The following is a 12,382-nucleotide window of genomic DNA, read 5'->3' as shown; positions in this document are numbered from 1 at the left end:
CGTGATGAATAAGTGTTTCCTGCATTTCGCAGTTTTGTTCCTTCAGAACGACGTAACGAAAGATCCTCGCGGATCGTGCTGTTGTTGGTTCCTTCTGAACAGCTGTTTGGGTGATGCACGTTTTAGCATCGGGATTATTTTATCACTTAAGGGTGTCATGAAATGACAAATACATGGTGGAATTTTGTTTCAATTGTGAATGCTGCTTTTAACTTGTAGTGAACACCATGCTTTCCAATAATATTTCGCAACCTATCCAAAGCAACTGATAGTCAATTTGGTTCGATCAAGGGTCCATTCGGTGGGTGTTCCGTATCCGAAAGGGTATTCGACTGGTGGATAACCTTAATTAAGAGGAAATCAGGCGTTCTACTTGCTTAAGGTCAGATTTTCCACGGATCGTGTGGATTAATTCTCAGTTATCGTTTGGATTAATGGGTGCCCGAATTTTCAGGTTTTCTTTTTCACTTTTTCAGTTTCGCTGTCTACTAATTTGTGAGATTACTACTTTCTCTGAAGAAAATTCTTCGATATTGTAAAAGAATATATATATATGCCATGCAATGTGACTGCGTTTGAAACATTTAATAATTAATAATTATTTTTTTTAAAGGATTTATATAAATGAATTTTTTTGTGCAATTAAGATTTCAATAAAAGTTAGTAAGCACGTATTTGCTCCGCATTCCAAGCAGTTAGGCTCTCTTCTGAACCCCATCGTTTGGTTAAGATCGTGACCGAAACATTCCCGTAACGACCCCAAGATTTAAGAGTTTAATATTGTTCTACTGCAGCAGCTGTGGCCGACCAACGATGGAATGATAAGTCAAGGGTTCACTAGAGTATGCTTCCAGTGATTCAAGAAATTGAAAAAATCCAAAGAAAAGCAGCTCGATTTGTTCTGGGTGATATCCAACATAAGTGTAGCGTTACACAAATGTAGCAAAGTTTGGGCTGGGAAGACTTGGGAGAAAGGAGACGAGCTGCTCGACTGAGTGGTATGTTCCGAGCTGTTAGTGGAGAGTTGGCTTGGAATGGCATTAGTAAACGAATACGTGTGAGTGGTGTTTTTTAAAGATCAAAATATGAAGATAAAGTTGGATTTCAAGAGGACAATTTAGGGCACAAATTCACTCCTCATTTCCCTCGTACGCCTCTTCAGTGATGCCTAGGCCATCTATGACAGCTGATGGTGCAGCTGTTGAGGATCCAACCAGTCTTCGGTCTGTGGACTAAATATACATACATTTATTTTTAGGAAGGGAAGTTAGGGATTGGTGTAATGTACCAAAGGAGATGTTTTATTTACGAGAGGCCTAGGTATACGACAGGTAGGGAATCTGCCACCTGGGCGACTGCCCTAAATGCAGATCAGTAATGATTGATTGATTGACTGATTGATTGATTGATTGATTGATTGATTGATTGATTGATTGATTGATTGATTGATTGATTGATTGATTGATTGATTGATTGATTGATTGATTGATTGATTGATTGATTGATTGATTGATTGATTGACCCGGCACTTGCTTGGAAGTGGGAATGGAAAACCACAGCACAGCCGAGGGAGGGGTTCAACCCAATCTACTCTCGGATGCAGACATCGGAAGTAGAAATGGTGGATCATTTCATACATTTAAGATGCATGTTCTCCCCGGACAGCCGTTTACTGACAATGAGACATTTCCTACGTGTCCACACCGAAACGATCAGTTTTTTTCAATGTACCGGGAGTCCACAATTAAGCTGACGGTGTTCAGCGAGACACGGCGTTGTCTGTAATGGTCCTTGGAGTCTCAAATTACATAGATGTGCGTAACGTCCATTGCGCTTGCAAATTATACCACAAAAAATATTAGTTTAAATCTTGCCACGAGGCGAAAACATGACACTGTAAGCAGTGGTAAGGTCGCACGAAAAGATTAGTAATACCAGTAATAATAATATACTGTCACGTAGGTTCCGTGGCTCACAGAGAAGCGCTTGGGTTGAATGGCTGGACAAGGAATTACTTAGAGCAGCATTTATCATAACAAATTTTGAAATTTTATTTATTTCCTGTATAAAATTGGGTGATAGAAAATCTGAATGAATAACAATCGATAGAACAGGTTATTAACGATCTTGTCAGCACTAACAATATAGGGGAGTTAGAAGTCCGAACATCAGGTACAAAAAAATTGCGATAATTACAAGTTTGTTAAAGTTACATAGAGAAGAGCATAATTGCCCTTAGCAGGTACATTACACAGGAGTCTGAGCCCCAAGATACCATCGTTTAGCCTCCCAGAGGCAATTAGTTTCCTTTGATACACTTAAATTACATTAGGCAACTCATCGGGTGACCCCACCTTAAAGTGTTCATCAATTGCTCCACAATAACATTAAGCACTGTTCCTAAAGAGATCCGAAACGCAGGAACAGTTACAGAATAAACAGGGGTATGATTGCCCACACTACATGGCCTTAATAGTAAAAAGGAAAGGGTTGCACATGCCCGGCCATAAACGAAAGGCGAGGAGGCGAAACACATACAGTCTTTATAGAAATTGCTGAAACCCTAAGTGGGTTTATGGCCCAATGATACAGAGGCTAATCTACACTACACGGTGTGGCTAAAGGAGGAACATAAACCCGAGATAAGATTTACAAAATGTTGAGGTTGAAAGCTTTCATCGCCCAGTACAAGGTTGAATGAGAAACGACAGAGGGTCATCACTTTTTATTCCCTTACATGACATATTTCCCAGTAGAGAATAGAAACAGAATCCTCAGACTTCGCCGATAATCCCACATTGAAACCACCAGTTTACAAAATTACATTATAAGAAAAACAGCTGAAACCTTCACCTCAAACTACCCGCAGGCATTATCACATGTCTAGGTAAATTCTGCCATTACCTTGTGCCGCTGGATGTTCTTCAAGCAGGCCGCGCCCCTGCCTCCTAGGCTTCCGCCAAGTCGCAGTCAAAAGCACTGAAGCAATTCAGACAAGACGGTACAAAAGTGCCGTAAGGGGAAGCTTCCAGAACGCTTTGCTGATAGGGTGGATTCCTGTACACACCCCTGGTTTTAATTGGCTAGAGAACATATTTACAAGCTTCTGATAGGTAGATTACAGTCGAGGAGGAACCAGCTGAAGTTTTTACAACGTCGGTACATTTAAAAAAAGCAATCCTCAGAAAAAGGTTAACCAACTTCTAAAATAAACATTACTCTATCAAGTAGTTACTTTCTAGTCCAGTAGAGGGAGCAAACGAACCGGTGATAGAGCCATCTGACAGTACAAGGCGAAATTCCTTGGTAGTCCGTTGTCATGGTTGGCCGTAGGGAAGGCGCGCAGTTTAAACAGCCGTGAAGGTGTAAATAATAATAATGATAATAATATTGATCATAATGTTACTGGCATTACGTTTCACTATTCCACTTTTACGGTTTTCGGAGTCGCCGATGTATTGAAATTTAGTCCCACAGGAGTTCTTTTACGTGTTAGTAAATTCACCGACACGAGGCCGACATATTTGAGCACCTTCAAAGATCACCGGACTGAGTCAGGATCGAACGTGCCAAGTTGGGGTCAGAAAGACAAGCACCTCAACCATCTGAGCCACTCAGTCCGGCGAACAGAGGTCATATCAAACAGTATTTGTAACCATAAATCCTAGTAAACGTGCAAGAACTACCGTTACCATAGCTTGATCTTCGCTAAACGGAAAAGCTTAGAAACGATGTGTTTCCAAATGCCATTTACTTCATTCTACAGGAGAAGCGATTTATTCTAGAGCAGTAAATTTATGCCTTATTAATTTTCTACATAATTATATAAGATGTATTAATGAACAAACCATCACGAACATTGGAAGCTAATAGGCGACCGGGAGGTGATGGACATAGAACAAAATGGATGTGGAAAGATAGGGGAGACAATAAGGGCAGGGGAGGGGTTCAAATGAGGTGGTGGGGTTGAGACTCTGGGGGACTTCATTGTTAAGCACGTGGGGAAAGTGCGTGGAGGAAACCGAACCCGGATGGAGTGTTATCCACGAATTAGGTTAAGGCAGATGTTGAGGAATGTAGAAGAGAAGAGAGAGAGCAAGTTTAGGGAAGCGGAGATTATTTTCAGTGGGATAAAACGGAAGGTGATCGGGGATTTAAATGAGACTATGGAGAGTGAATGTGGGAAATTGTGAGTGAGATTTTTAGATCCTAATGGGTGGTTAGGAGATAGAAATCTGCCCTCAGATGGCCTTCACTTGAACCTTAGTGTTACTTATAAGTTATGAGGTTTGTTTTGAAGGGTTACAGGTATTATTACTAACGAACTAAGAAAGGTGAAATCATGACTATGGTTTTCCAGAGTGCCATCCCTATGTGCGTGTTTCTATTTTCTTTGATTTCAACTAGTTTAGCATGGACCTCCGAGATGTTATAGATCGGTGCGACAAATTCTCGGCATGGCTAGCGTGGCAGATGACCTAGTTAATACAAAACGACACGTTAACCATGCAGTGTCAACTCAAAGGAAAGCGGGCGGGGGGCGAGGTCAAAACGTTCTGTACTAGCGAGAGGCATCGAGATGCAGTATTTACAGGAGTGCAGCAACAACGTACACATGTAACTATAGTGTGATTTATTTATTCATTTATTTATGATACATGTCTGTACCAAAGTTTCACTCCAATTACAACAGGCATTACAAAATATAACACTATGATATATAATGCAAAACAGAAAAAGTTCTCAAAAATTAACAACAGATTTTTAAGAATTATAATTAAAAAATTTAGAAGAAAAAATGACAAAAACACAATAGGTTATATAGAGATCAGGAGTGGAGAGTGCTGCAATTACTGGCTCCTGATTACATAAGTAGGAAGAGCTAAAAATGTATGTGCAGGCACACACATATGTGAACAGGTTAGGTGCATGATTAGCAGTGTAAAAATAATATCTCGAATTCTGTAGACAACTGAATTCCATTTGTATTATTGACAAAGAGATAGTGTAATGAATTCTATTTGATTTTAATGAGATGCTATTTGTGAAGATTGTTTAAGTATATTCACTAAAGAAAATCACTAGACATTTTTTGAAGTCTGTTAGGGACATTGAGAGATCTATGTCGTGGTTTTTGAGTAAGTCATTAAAGTACACATCCTTACTAATGGCGAATTTTTATTAATTAATACGTTGGATAAGGGATTGCAAAAGTACGTCTGGCTACGCAAGTTTGATTTACTTACGTTGAAATGGATTCTGGCTAGTGGATCACCACTATCTATAACGCCATTGATATATTTTTTTTGCTAGGGGCTTTACGTCGCGCCGACACAGATAGGTCTTATGGCGACGATGGGATAGGAAAGGCCTAGGAGTTGGAAGGAAGCGGCCGTGGCCTTAATTAAGGTACAGCCCCAGCATTTGCCTGGTGTGAAAATGGGAAACCACGGAAAACCATTTTCAGGGCTGCCGATAGTGGGATTCGAACCTACTATCTCCCGGATGCAAGCTCACAGCCGCGCGCCTCTACGCGCACGGCCAACTCGCCCGGTCATTTATAATTTTGTGTAGAAACAGTTGTTGATATAATTCTCGGTGAGCGTTTAATGAACTGTAGCTAAATTCTTTTAATGAGTGAATATATGAAATTCTCAACCCATATGCAGACTGATTATGTTTCTTGTAATAAATAAACCGTAAGAATCTCTTTTGAACCTTTTCAAATTTATATATGATTTGTAATTTGGCATCCATATAACGGATGTATATTCTAATTTTGACCCCACGAATGAGTTATAGAGAACACATAAAGTCTTAATGTTATTTACGTCCTTCCCGTTTCGTACGATAAAACCTAGTTGTTTCAGTGCTGTATTTACTATTATTTCAATATGTGATAAGTTACTACTCATTGCAACTCCTAAGTCAGTTACGGACTTGATTAATTTTAAATTCTGTCCGTTCATGAAGAATTCACACTGAAAAGTAACATTCACCGTAGAATAAGTCATCACGAAGCATTTGCTGATATTAAATGTGATTTTATTCTTGACGCTCCACATGTAGATATTCTCAATGTTCCTGCTTAGAGAAATGCAGTAACTAACATGTGATACCTCCATGTTCAACTTAAGATCGTCAGCAAACATGAAGCACTTGGAATTTACAACAACATCTGGCAAATCATTTATAAATAACATAAACAGCAGTGGTCCTAAATTTCAACCTAGAGGTACACCTAAATTAACATTGAACACAAAAGATTTGGTCTGATGACAGGTGACAAACTGATATCTGTTACGTAAATAGGAGGAGATAAGTTTTAGCATAGGATTGCCAAATCCAAATCTTGATAGTTTTCTAAGAAGAACACTGTGATCAATCTTATCAAACGCTTTCTCGAAGTCCGTAAAAATCACATAAACGGATTTATGACTGTTTAAAGCATTAGCCACAACTTAAACTAGATCTGATAGGTTTGTGACACTTGACTTACCATGATGGAATCCATGCTGATGGGATGAAATGTAGCTTTTAACATAATTAAAAATCCGGAAATAAATAATTGTTTCGAAAAAATTACGAAGGCACATAATATGGAAATGGGTATGTAATTTTGTACATCTGAATGATCTCCGGCTTTATATATCGGGCATATCCTTGACGTTTTCCACATTTCTGTGAACACACTTGTATCTACGTATTATAAGATTAACTATGTAACATACTAGTTGAATTAATATATCTAAACAGGCCTTTACTATGTAATGATGAATTGCATCTGGCCCACTTAGTAGATTTAAGTTTCTTTATAGCCTGAATATGTTCTTTTTCACCTACATGCGACACAGGGAGTCAAGAGTTTCTTTTCATGCGAGATCTTACGTCATTATTACCTTTGTGACTATTACTTACTTATACCTTTGCTGAAATATGAGGCAAAGCCATCGGCTATTTGCTTAGTGCTTCGCAAAGTTTCACCCTTTACAGTCACAACCCCGGGGTTTGGTGGATTTTTTCGTTTATTTTTAATGAAATTCCAAAATGATGACGTGTGTGTATTTATAAGTTCTTCGGAACTTCTTTTGAAGGTTTGATATGCATTTTGTATCAATGATTTCAAAAGCTTTCTCGTCTCTTTATACATTATCTTATTGAATTCCGAAATCTCATACGTTTACGATAATATTCCTTAATTTTACGGTTTCAACAATTTCCTTCGTAGACCAAGGTGGATATGTCTTCTCGGTTTTTATTTTCATTTTTGGAATAGTTTTGTCCAAACATTATAGAAATATTTTAATGCTTCGTTAGGATCCTTAACCCTTTGGATGCCGACCCATAATAGGTCATCATATGCATAGAATGCCAAGCATGTTTCAATGGATTTTTTTGCATCACTGTATAAAATATTTTATTTACGTCTCAGTTTAAAAGATATGGAGGTAAAATTTGGTATGTGAGCTTGATATACTCCAAGGAATATAAACATGTGACTTGCATTTCAAAAAACAAAATTTCGTGGAATAATGTGCACAAAAATATTATTATTTTTTATTTTAAGAAAGGAACAACACACTTTGAAATTAATTAGCACATTTTACACTAAACCCAAAGTGACTAAGTTAAGATATTCAATCGTAAATCATATCTGGAATCATATATACCATTTCATGTTGTTAATGTAGGTTACTTTACAATTTATAATTATTTCCAAAAACATTGAACATGTGGAGAGAAAGACACGAACAGTATAACCTGTCAACGACTGAATATTTTATGAATTTTGGGAGAGTAATAGTTATCATTTAAGAGAACTGTGTCTAGTAGCAGTATTTGTTACTACAGAACACTTCAGAAGATCAGAACAACATACAAAATCAACTAATAGTGTCAGAAATGAAAGTGTAAAAAACAGATTGAAATATTCTATGGGCGGATCATCAGATTGAGGTAGGCCTACGTGTTTAGGCCCTGGAAATTGATAAAAATGGTGGGGATGGACAGCATTACTTTCAGGGAATATGCATTCAGTCCAAGAATCATCTAATTTACTGTAACTGTCATTTTCATTAGCACTGTCACTATAACACTTTGACATTGCACGAAATGTTGTAAGCCCATTAGCCAATGGCACGGCTCCATCATTCTCTGGTGCGCTACCTGAAGACCCCAAAAATATCATAATCAACACTTTCGATAAAATTAGAGTCGCTTACATCTTCAAAGCAACCCAAAAGTTCCTCAATTTCTTCTCCCGAATTAGGCCTACGTGACGACATATCTTGTTGTGATAATTGTACTATTTACAACTTTACTACGACCTAAATAAATTGCTAGGTAATTATAACTGCATTAGAAATAATAACAACATTAATATATTACGATAAATAACTGAAATGCGTCAATTAGAACGTAAAATTATTGGAAACAAGTCACAACAAGCGGACATAAACAAACAAGGAGGCTGCCATATTGGATCATAGATGTCAAGCGCTCACAGATCATACACTCGCAATTGACGAGTAAACTAGCAAAAATTAAGCTATGTCAGTGCCATCTAATGACATATGAAGGAATTACAAACATTTTACCTTCTTTCTACTTGATTTGTGACGCAATCTAGCGCCTTACTACATAACTACACCACTTATAAGAGGGTGCCGATGGAATCGGCATCCTGGCATTTTTCGTACAGAATGTACGTGCCGATGCACGTAAGAGTTAATGATATTTGAATCATATCAGTTTCCTCTTTCTAGCATTTTGTAAAGACTATGAAAGTCAGCTTTTGAGAAATTGTACATAATTCTTTCAGGGTTATCAATTTTATTCGTTTTATAACGAGTTTAAAAATCTATAAAGAGGAAAGGATGATGAAAATCTTCACTAACCAACGGAAAATCATTTTTAATAACGTTAACGTTAGTCATATTGGTCAATTTTAAGTCAAGTGTGATTCCGTTATGGTTCTTAACACAGTTCATTGATTTAAGGTCGTGATAGGAGAGAGCCTGGTAACAGGGACGTCCCTGCGTTAGGTCATATTGATTATCACTTATTGCTGGTAGGTTAAAATCTTCAGCTATTATTATCCTATTAAATTGAATATCCGAATATTCATCAAATAGTTCGTAAAAGGACAAGTATGTTTCCAGTTTAGAATTAGGTGGAAAACAAACTGTACCGATATAGTAAGCAAAGCCCCCTATGCACAACTTTACCACAATATATTCTACATTCTCTCTTCTAAATTCAATTCTATTAACGGCCAAATACACCTTCACGGCAATTAAAACTCCACCTGCTCTAGAAAATTTTCGATCCCATCTGTACACAGTATATCTGTTATCAAAAATCTCACCGTCGTATACACCCTCCTTCAAGCAGGTTTCTGTAAGGATGACAATGTCATATTCAGCTGATGATATGTTGTTATAAAATATATTTGTTTTTTGTTTAGAGCTCGCACATTTTTTATAGTAGAGTGAAATATATTTGCTACTACACATACAGAAAAATAATCTATATAAATAAAATTGTTTCTGTTTGTCTGTTTGTCTGTTCCACCATCACGTCGAAACGGCTGGATAGATCTCAACCAAACTTCATATTTAGAGTATACTGACCCCGGGGAAGGTTTCGATATGCATATCATTTTAAAATCTTTGAAAAGACGGGGGTTTTATAGGAAAAACGGTTTTCCTCCATTTTCTCTTATACTATTATAGGCAAAATATCGAATTTGTCGTATAAGGACGAGACAAAGCTCAATTTAATCCTCTTGACGCAAAGAACAAAACTCGGTAAGCCCTACGGGCCCGAAAACCATGTTTTAAGGCCCTAAAACCAACCGTTACGGAGATATTGGCACCACACTACCCCTGCTCTAGGAATCGGATAAAGAAATGAACTGCCGTAACCATGGCAACGTCAGCTCCAGGATTCTAGAGCAGTGAGATTATGCATGTACGTTTGGGCATAGCTGTCAACCAAAATAGGTACAAATAAGACTTAATATCTGGGAAAAAAATATACTGTTGTGTAAGGCACTCGTAGGACTCCTTTGGGCGGGGATGGAAAGGGGGTGAAGAACGAGTGTAAAAATCTTACTATATATAGAAATGGAAGTGTGTGTGTAAATGACACATCTCCAACTAAACCACTGGAGCAATTTCAACCAAACTTGGTACACGAATCACTTACTATCGGGAGACGATCACTGTGGGGGGTAAGCCATCCCTAGCGCCCTTAAGGGAGAGGGTCAGGGGGGTGGTAGTTACAATAATAATCGAGAATAGTGTCGAATTCATAGTTTTCGGGGTCGCTGAGTTGAAAAGTGATACTCTAGAATTTTTTTAAAATCCAGCCCCCTTTTAGGTTGGGAGCAAAGGGTGGGGGGGGGTGGGGTGAGATATAGAAATAATTAAAAACAGTTTCGAATCCATAGATTTCAGGGTCTCTGAGATGAATAGTATTACTCCGGATTTTTTGCAAATCCAAGTGGGGAGCGAAGGGGGTGAGATATAAAATTAATCGAAAAACTACATATAAAAATATTATCTTCTTCTTCTTACTATATATAAAAATTGATGTATGTGTGTGCGTGGGTGTGTGGGTGTGGGTGTGTATATGACACATCTCCTCCTAAACCACTGGAGCAATTTCACCAAACGTGGTACACTTATCAATTAGTATCAGGAGACAAACCGCGTGAGGGTAAGACACCCCTAGCACCCTTTTGGCAGGGGGCGAGGGGAGTGGTATAAAAATAATCTTATAAATAAAGTTGTTCGTTTCTGTTTGTCTGTTTGTCTGTTTGTCTGTTCCACCATCACGTCGAAACGGCTGGATAGATCTCAACCAAACTTCATATTTAGAGTATACTCATCCCGGGGAAGGTTTAGATACGCATATCATTTTAAAATCTTTGAATACACGGGGGGTTTATAAGAAAACCAGAATGGTTTTTCCACCATCACGTCGAAACGGCTGGATAGATCTCAAGCAAACTTCATATTTAGAGTATACTCCTCCCGGGGAAGGTTTCGATATGCATATCATTTTAAAATATTTGAATACACGGGGGGTTTATAGGAAAACCAGAATGGTTTTTCCACCATCACGTCGAAACGGCTGGATAGATCTCAACCAAACTTCATACTTAGAGTATACTCCTCCCGGGGAAGGATTAGATATGCATATCATTTTAAAATCTTTGAATACACGGGGGGGGGGGGGGGTTATAGGAAAACCAGAATGGTTTTTCCACCATCACGTCGAAACGGCTGGATAGATCTCAACCAAATTTCATATTTAGAGTATACTCATCCCGGGGAAGGTTTCGATATGCATATCATTTTAAAATCATTGAATACACGGGGGTTTATAGGAAAATCAGAACGGTTTTTCCACCATCACGTCGAAACGACTGGATAGATCTCAACCAAACTCCATATTTAGAGTATACTCATCCCGGGGAAGGTTTCGATATGCATATTATTTTAAAATCTTTGAATACACGGGGGGTTTATAGGAAAACCAGAATGGTTTTTCCACCATCACGTCGAAGCGGCTGGGTAGATCTCAACCAAACTTCATATTTAGAGTATACTCCTCCCGGGGAAGGTTTCGATACGCATATCATTTTAAAATCATTGAATACACGGGGGTTTATAGGAAAACCAGAATGGTTTTTCCACCATCACGTCGAAACGGCTGGATAGATCTCAACAAAATTTCATATTTAGAGTATACTCATCCCGGGGAAGGTTTCGATATGCATATCATTTTAAAATCTTTGAATACACGGGGGTTTATAGGAAAACCAGAATAGTTTATCCACCATCACGTCGAAACGGCTGGATAGATCTCAACCAAACTTCATATGTAGAGTATACTCCTCCCGGGGAAGGTTTTGATATGCATATCATTTTAAAATCTTTGAATACACGGGGGGTTTATAGGAAAACCAGAATGGTTTTTCCACCATCACGTCGAAACGGCTGGATGGATCTCAACAAAATTTTATTTAGAGTATACTCATCCCGGGGAAGGTTTCGATATGCATATCATTTTAAAATCTTTGATTACACGGAGGTTTATAAGAAAACCAGTATGGTTTTTCTACCATCACGTCGAAACAGCTGGATAGATCTCAACCAAACTTAATATTTAGAGCATACTCCTCCCGGGGAAGATTTCGATATGCATATCATTTTAAAATCCTTGAATACACGGGGGTTTATAGGAAAACCAGAATGGTTTTTCCACCATCACGTCGAAACGGCTGGATGGATCTCAACCAAATTTCATATTTAGAGTATACTCATCCCGGGGAAGGTTTCGATATGCATATTATTTAAAAAAAAATTTGAAT

Source organism: Anabrus simplex, chromosome 11, assembly GCF_040414725.1.
Source record: "Anabrus simplex isolate iqAnaSimp1 chromosome 11, ASM4041472v1, whole genome shotgun sequence".
Classification (NCBI taxonomy): Eukaryota; Metazoa; Arthropoda; class Insecta; order Orthoptera; family Tettigoniidae; genus Anabrus; species Anabrus simplex.
Note: the sequence above shows the minus strand (reverse complement) of the source record.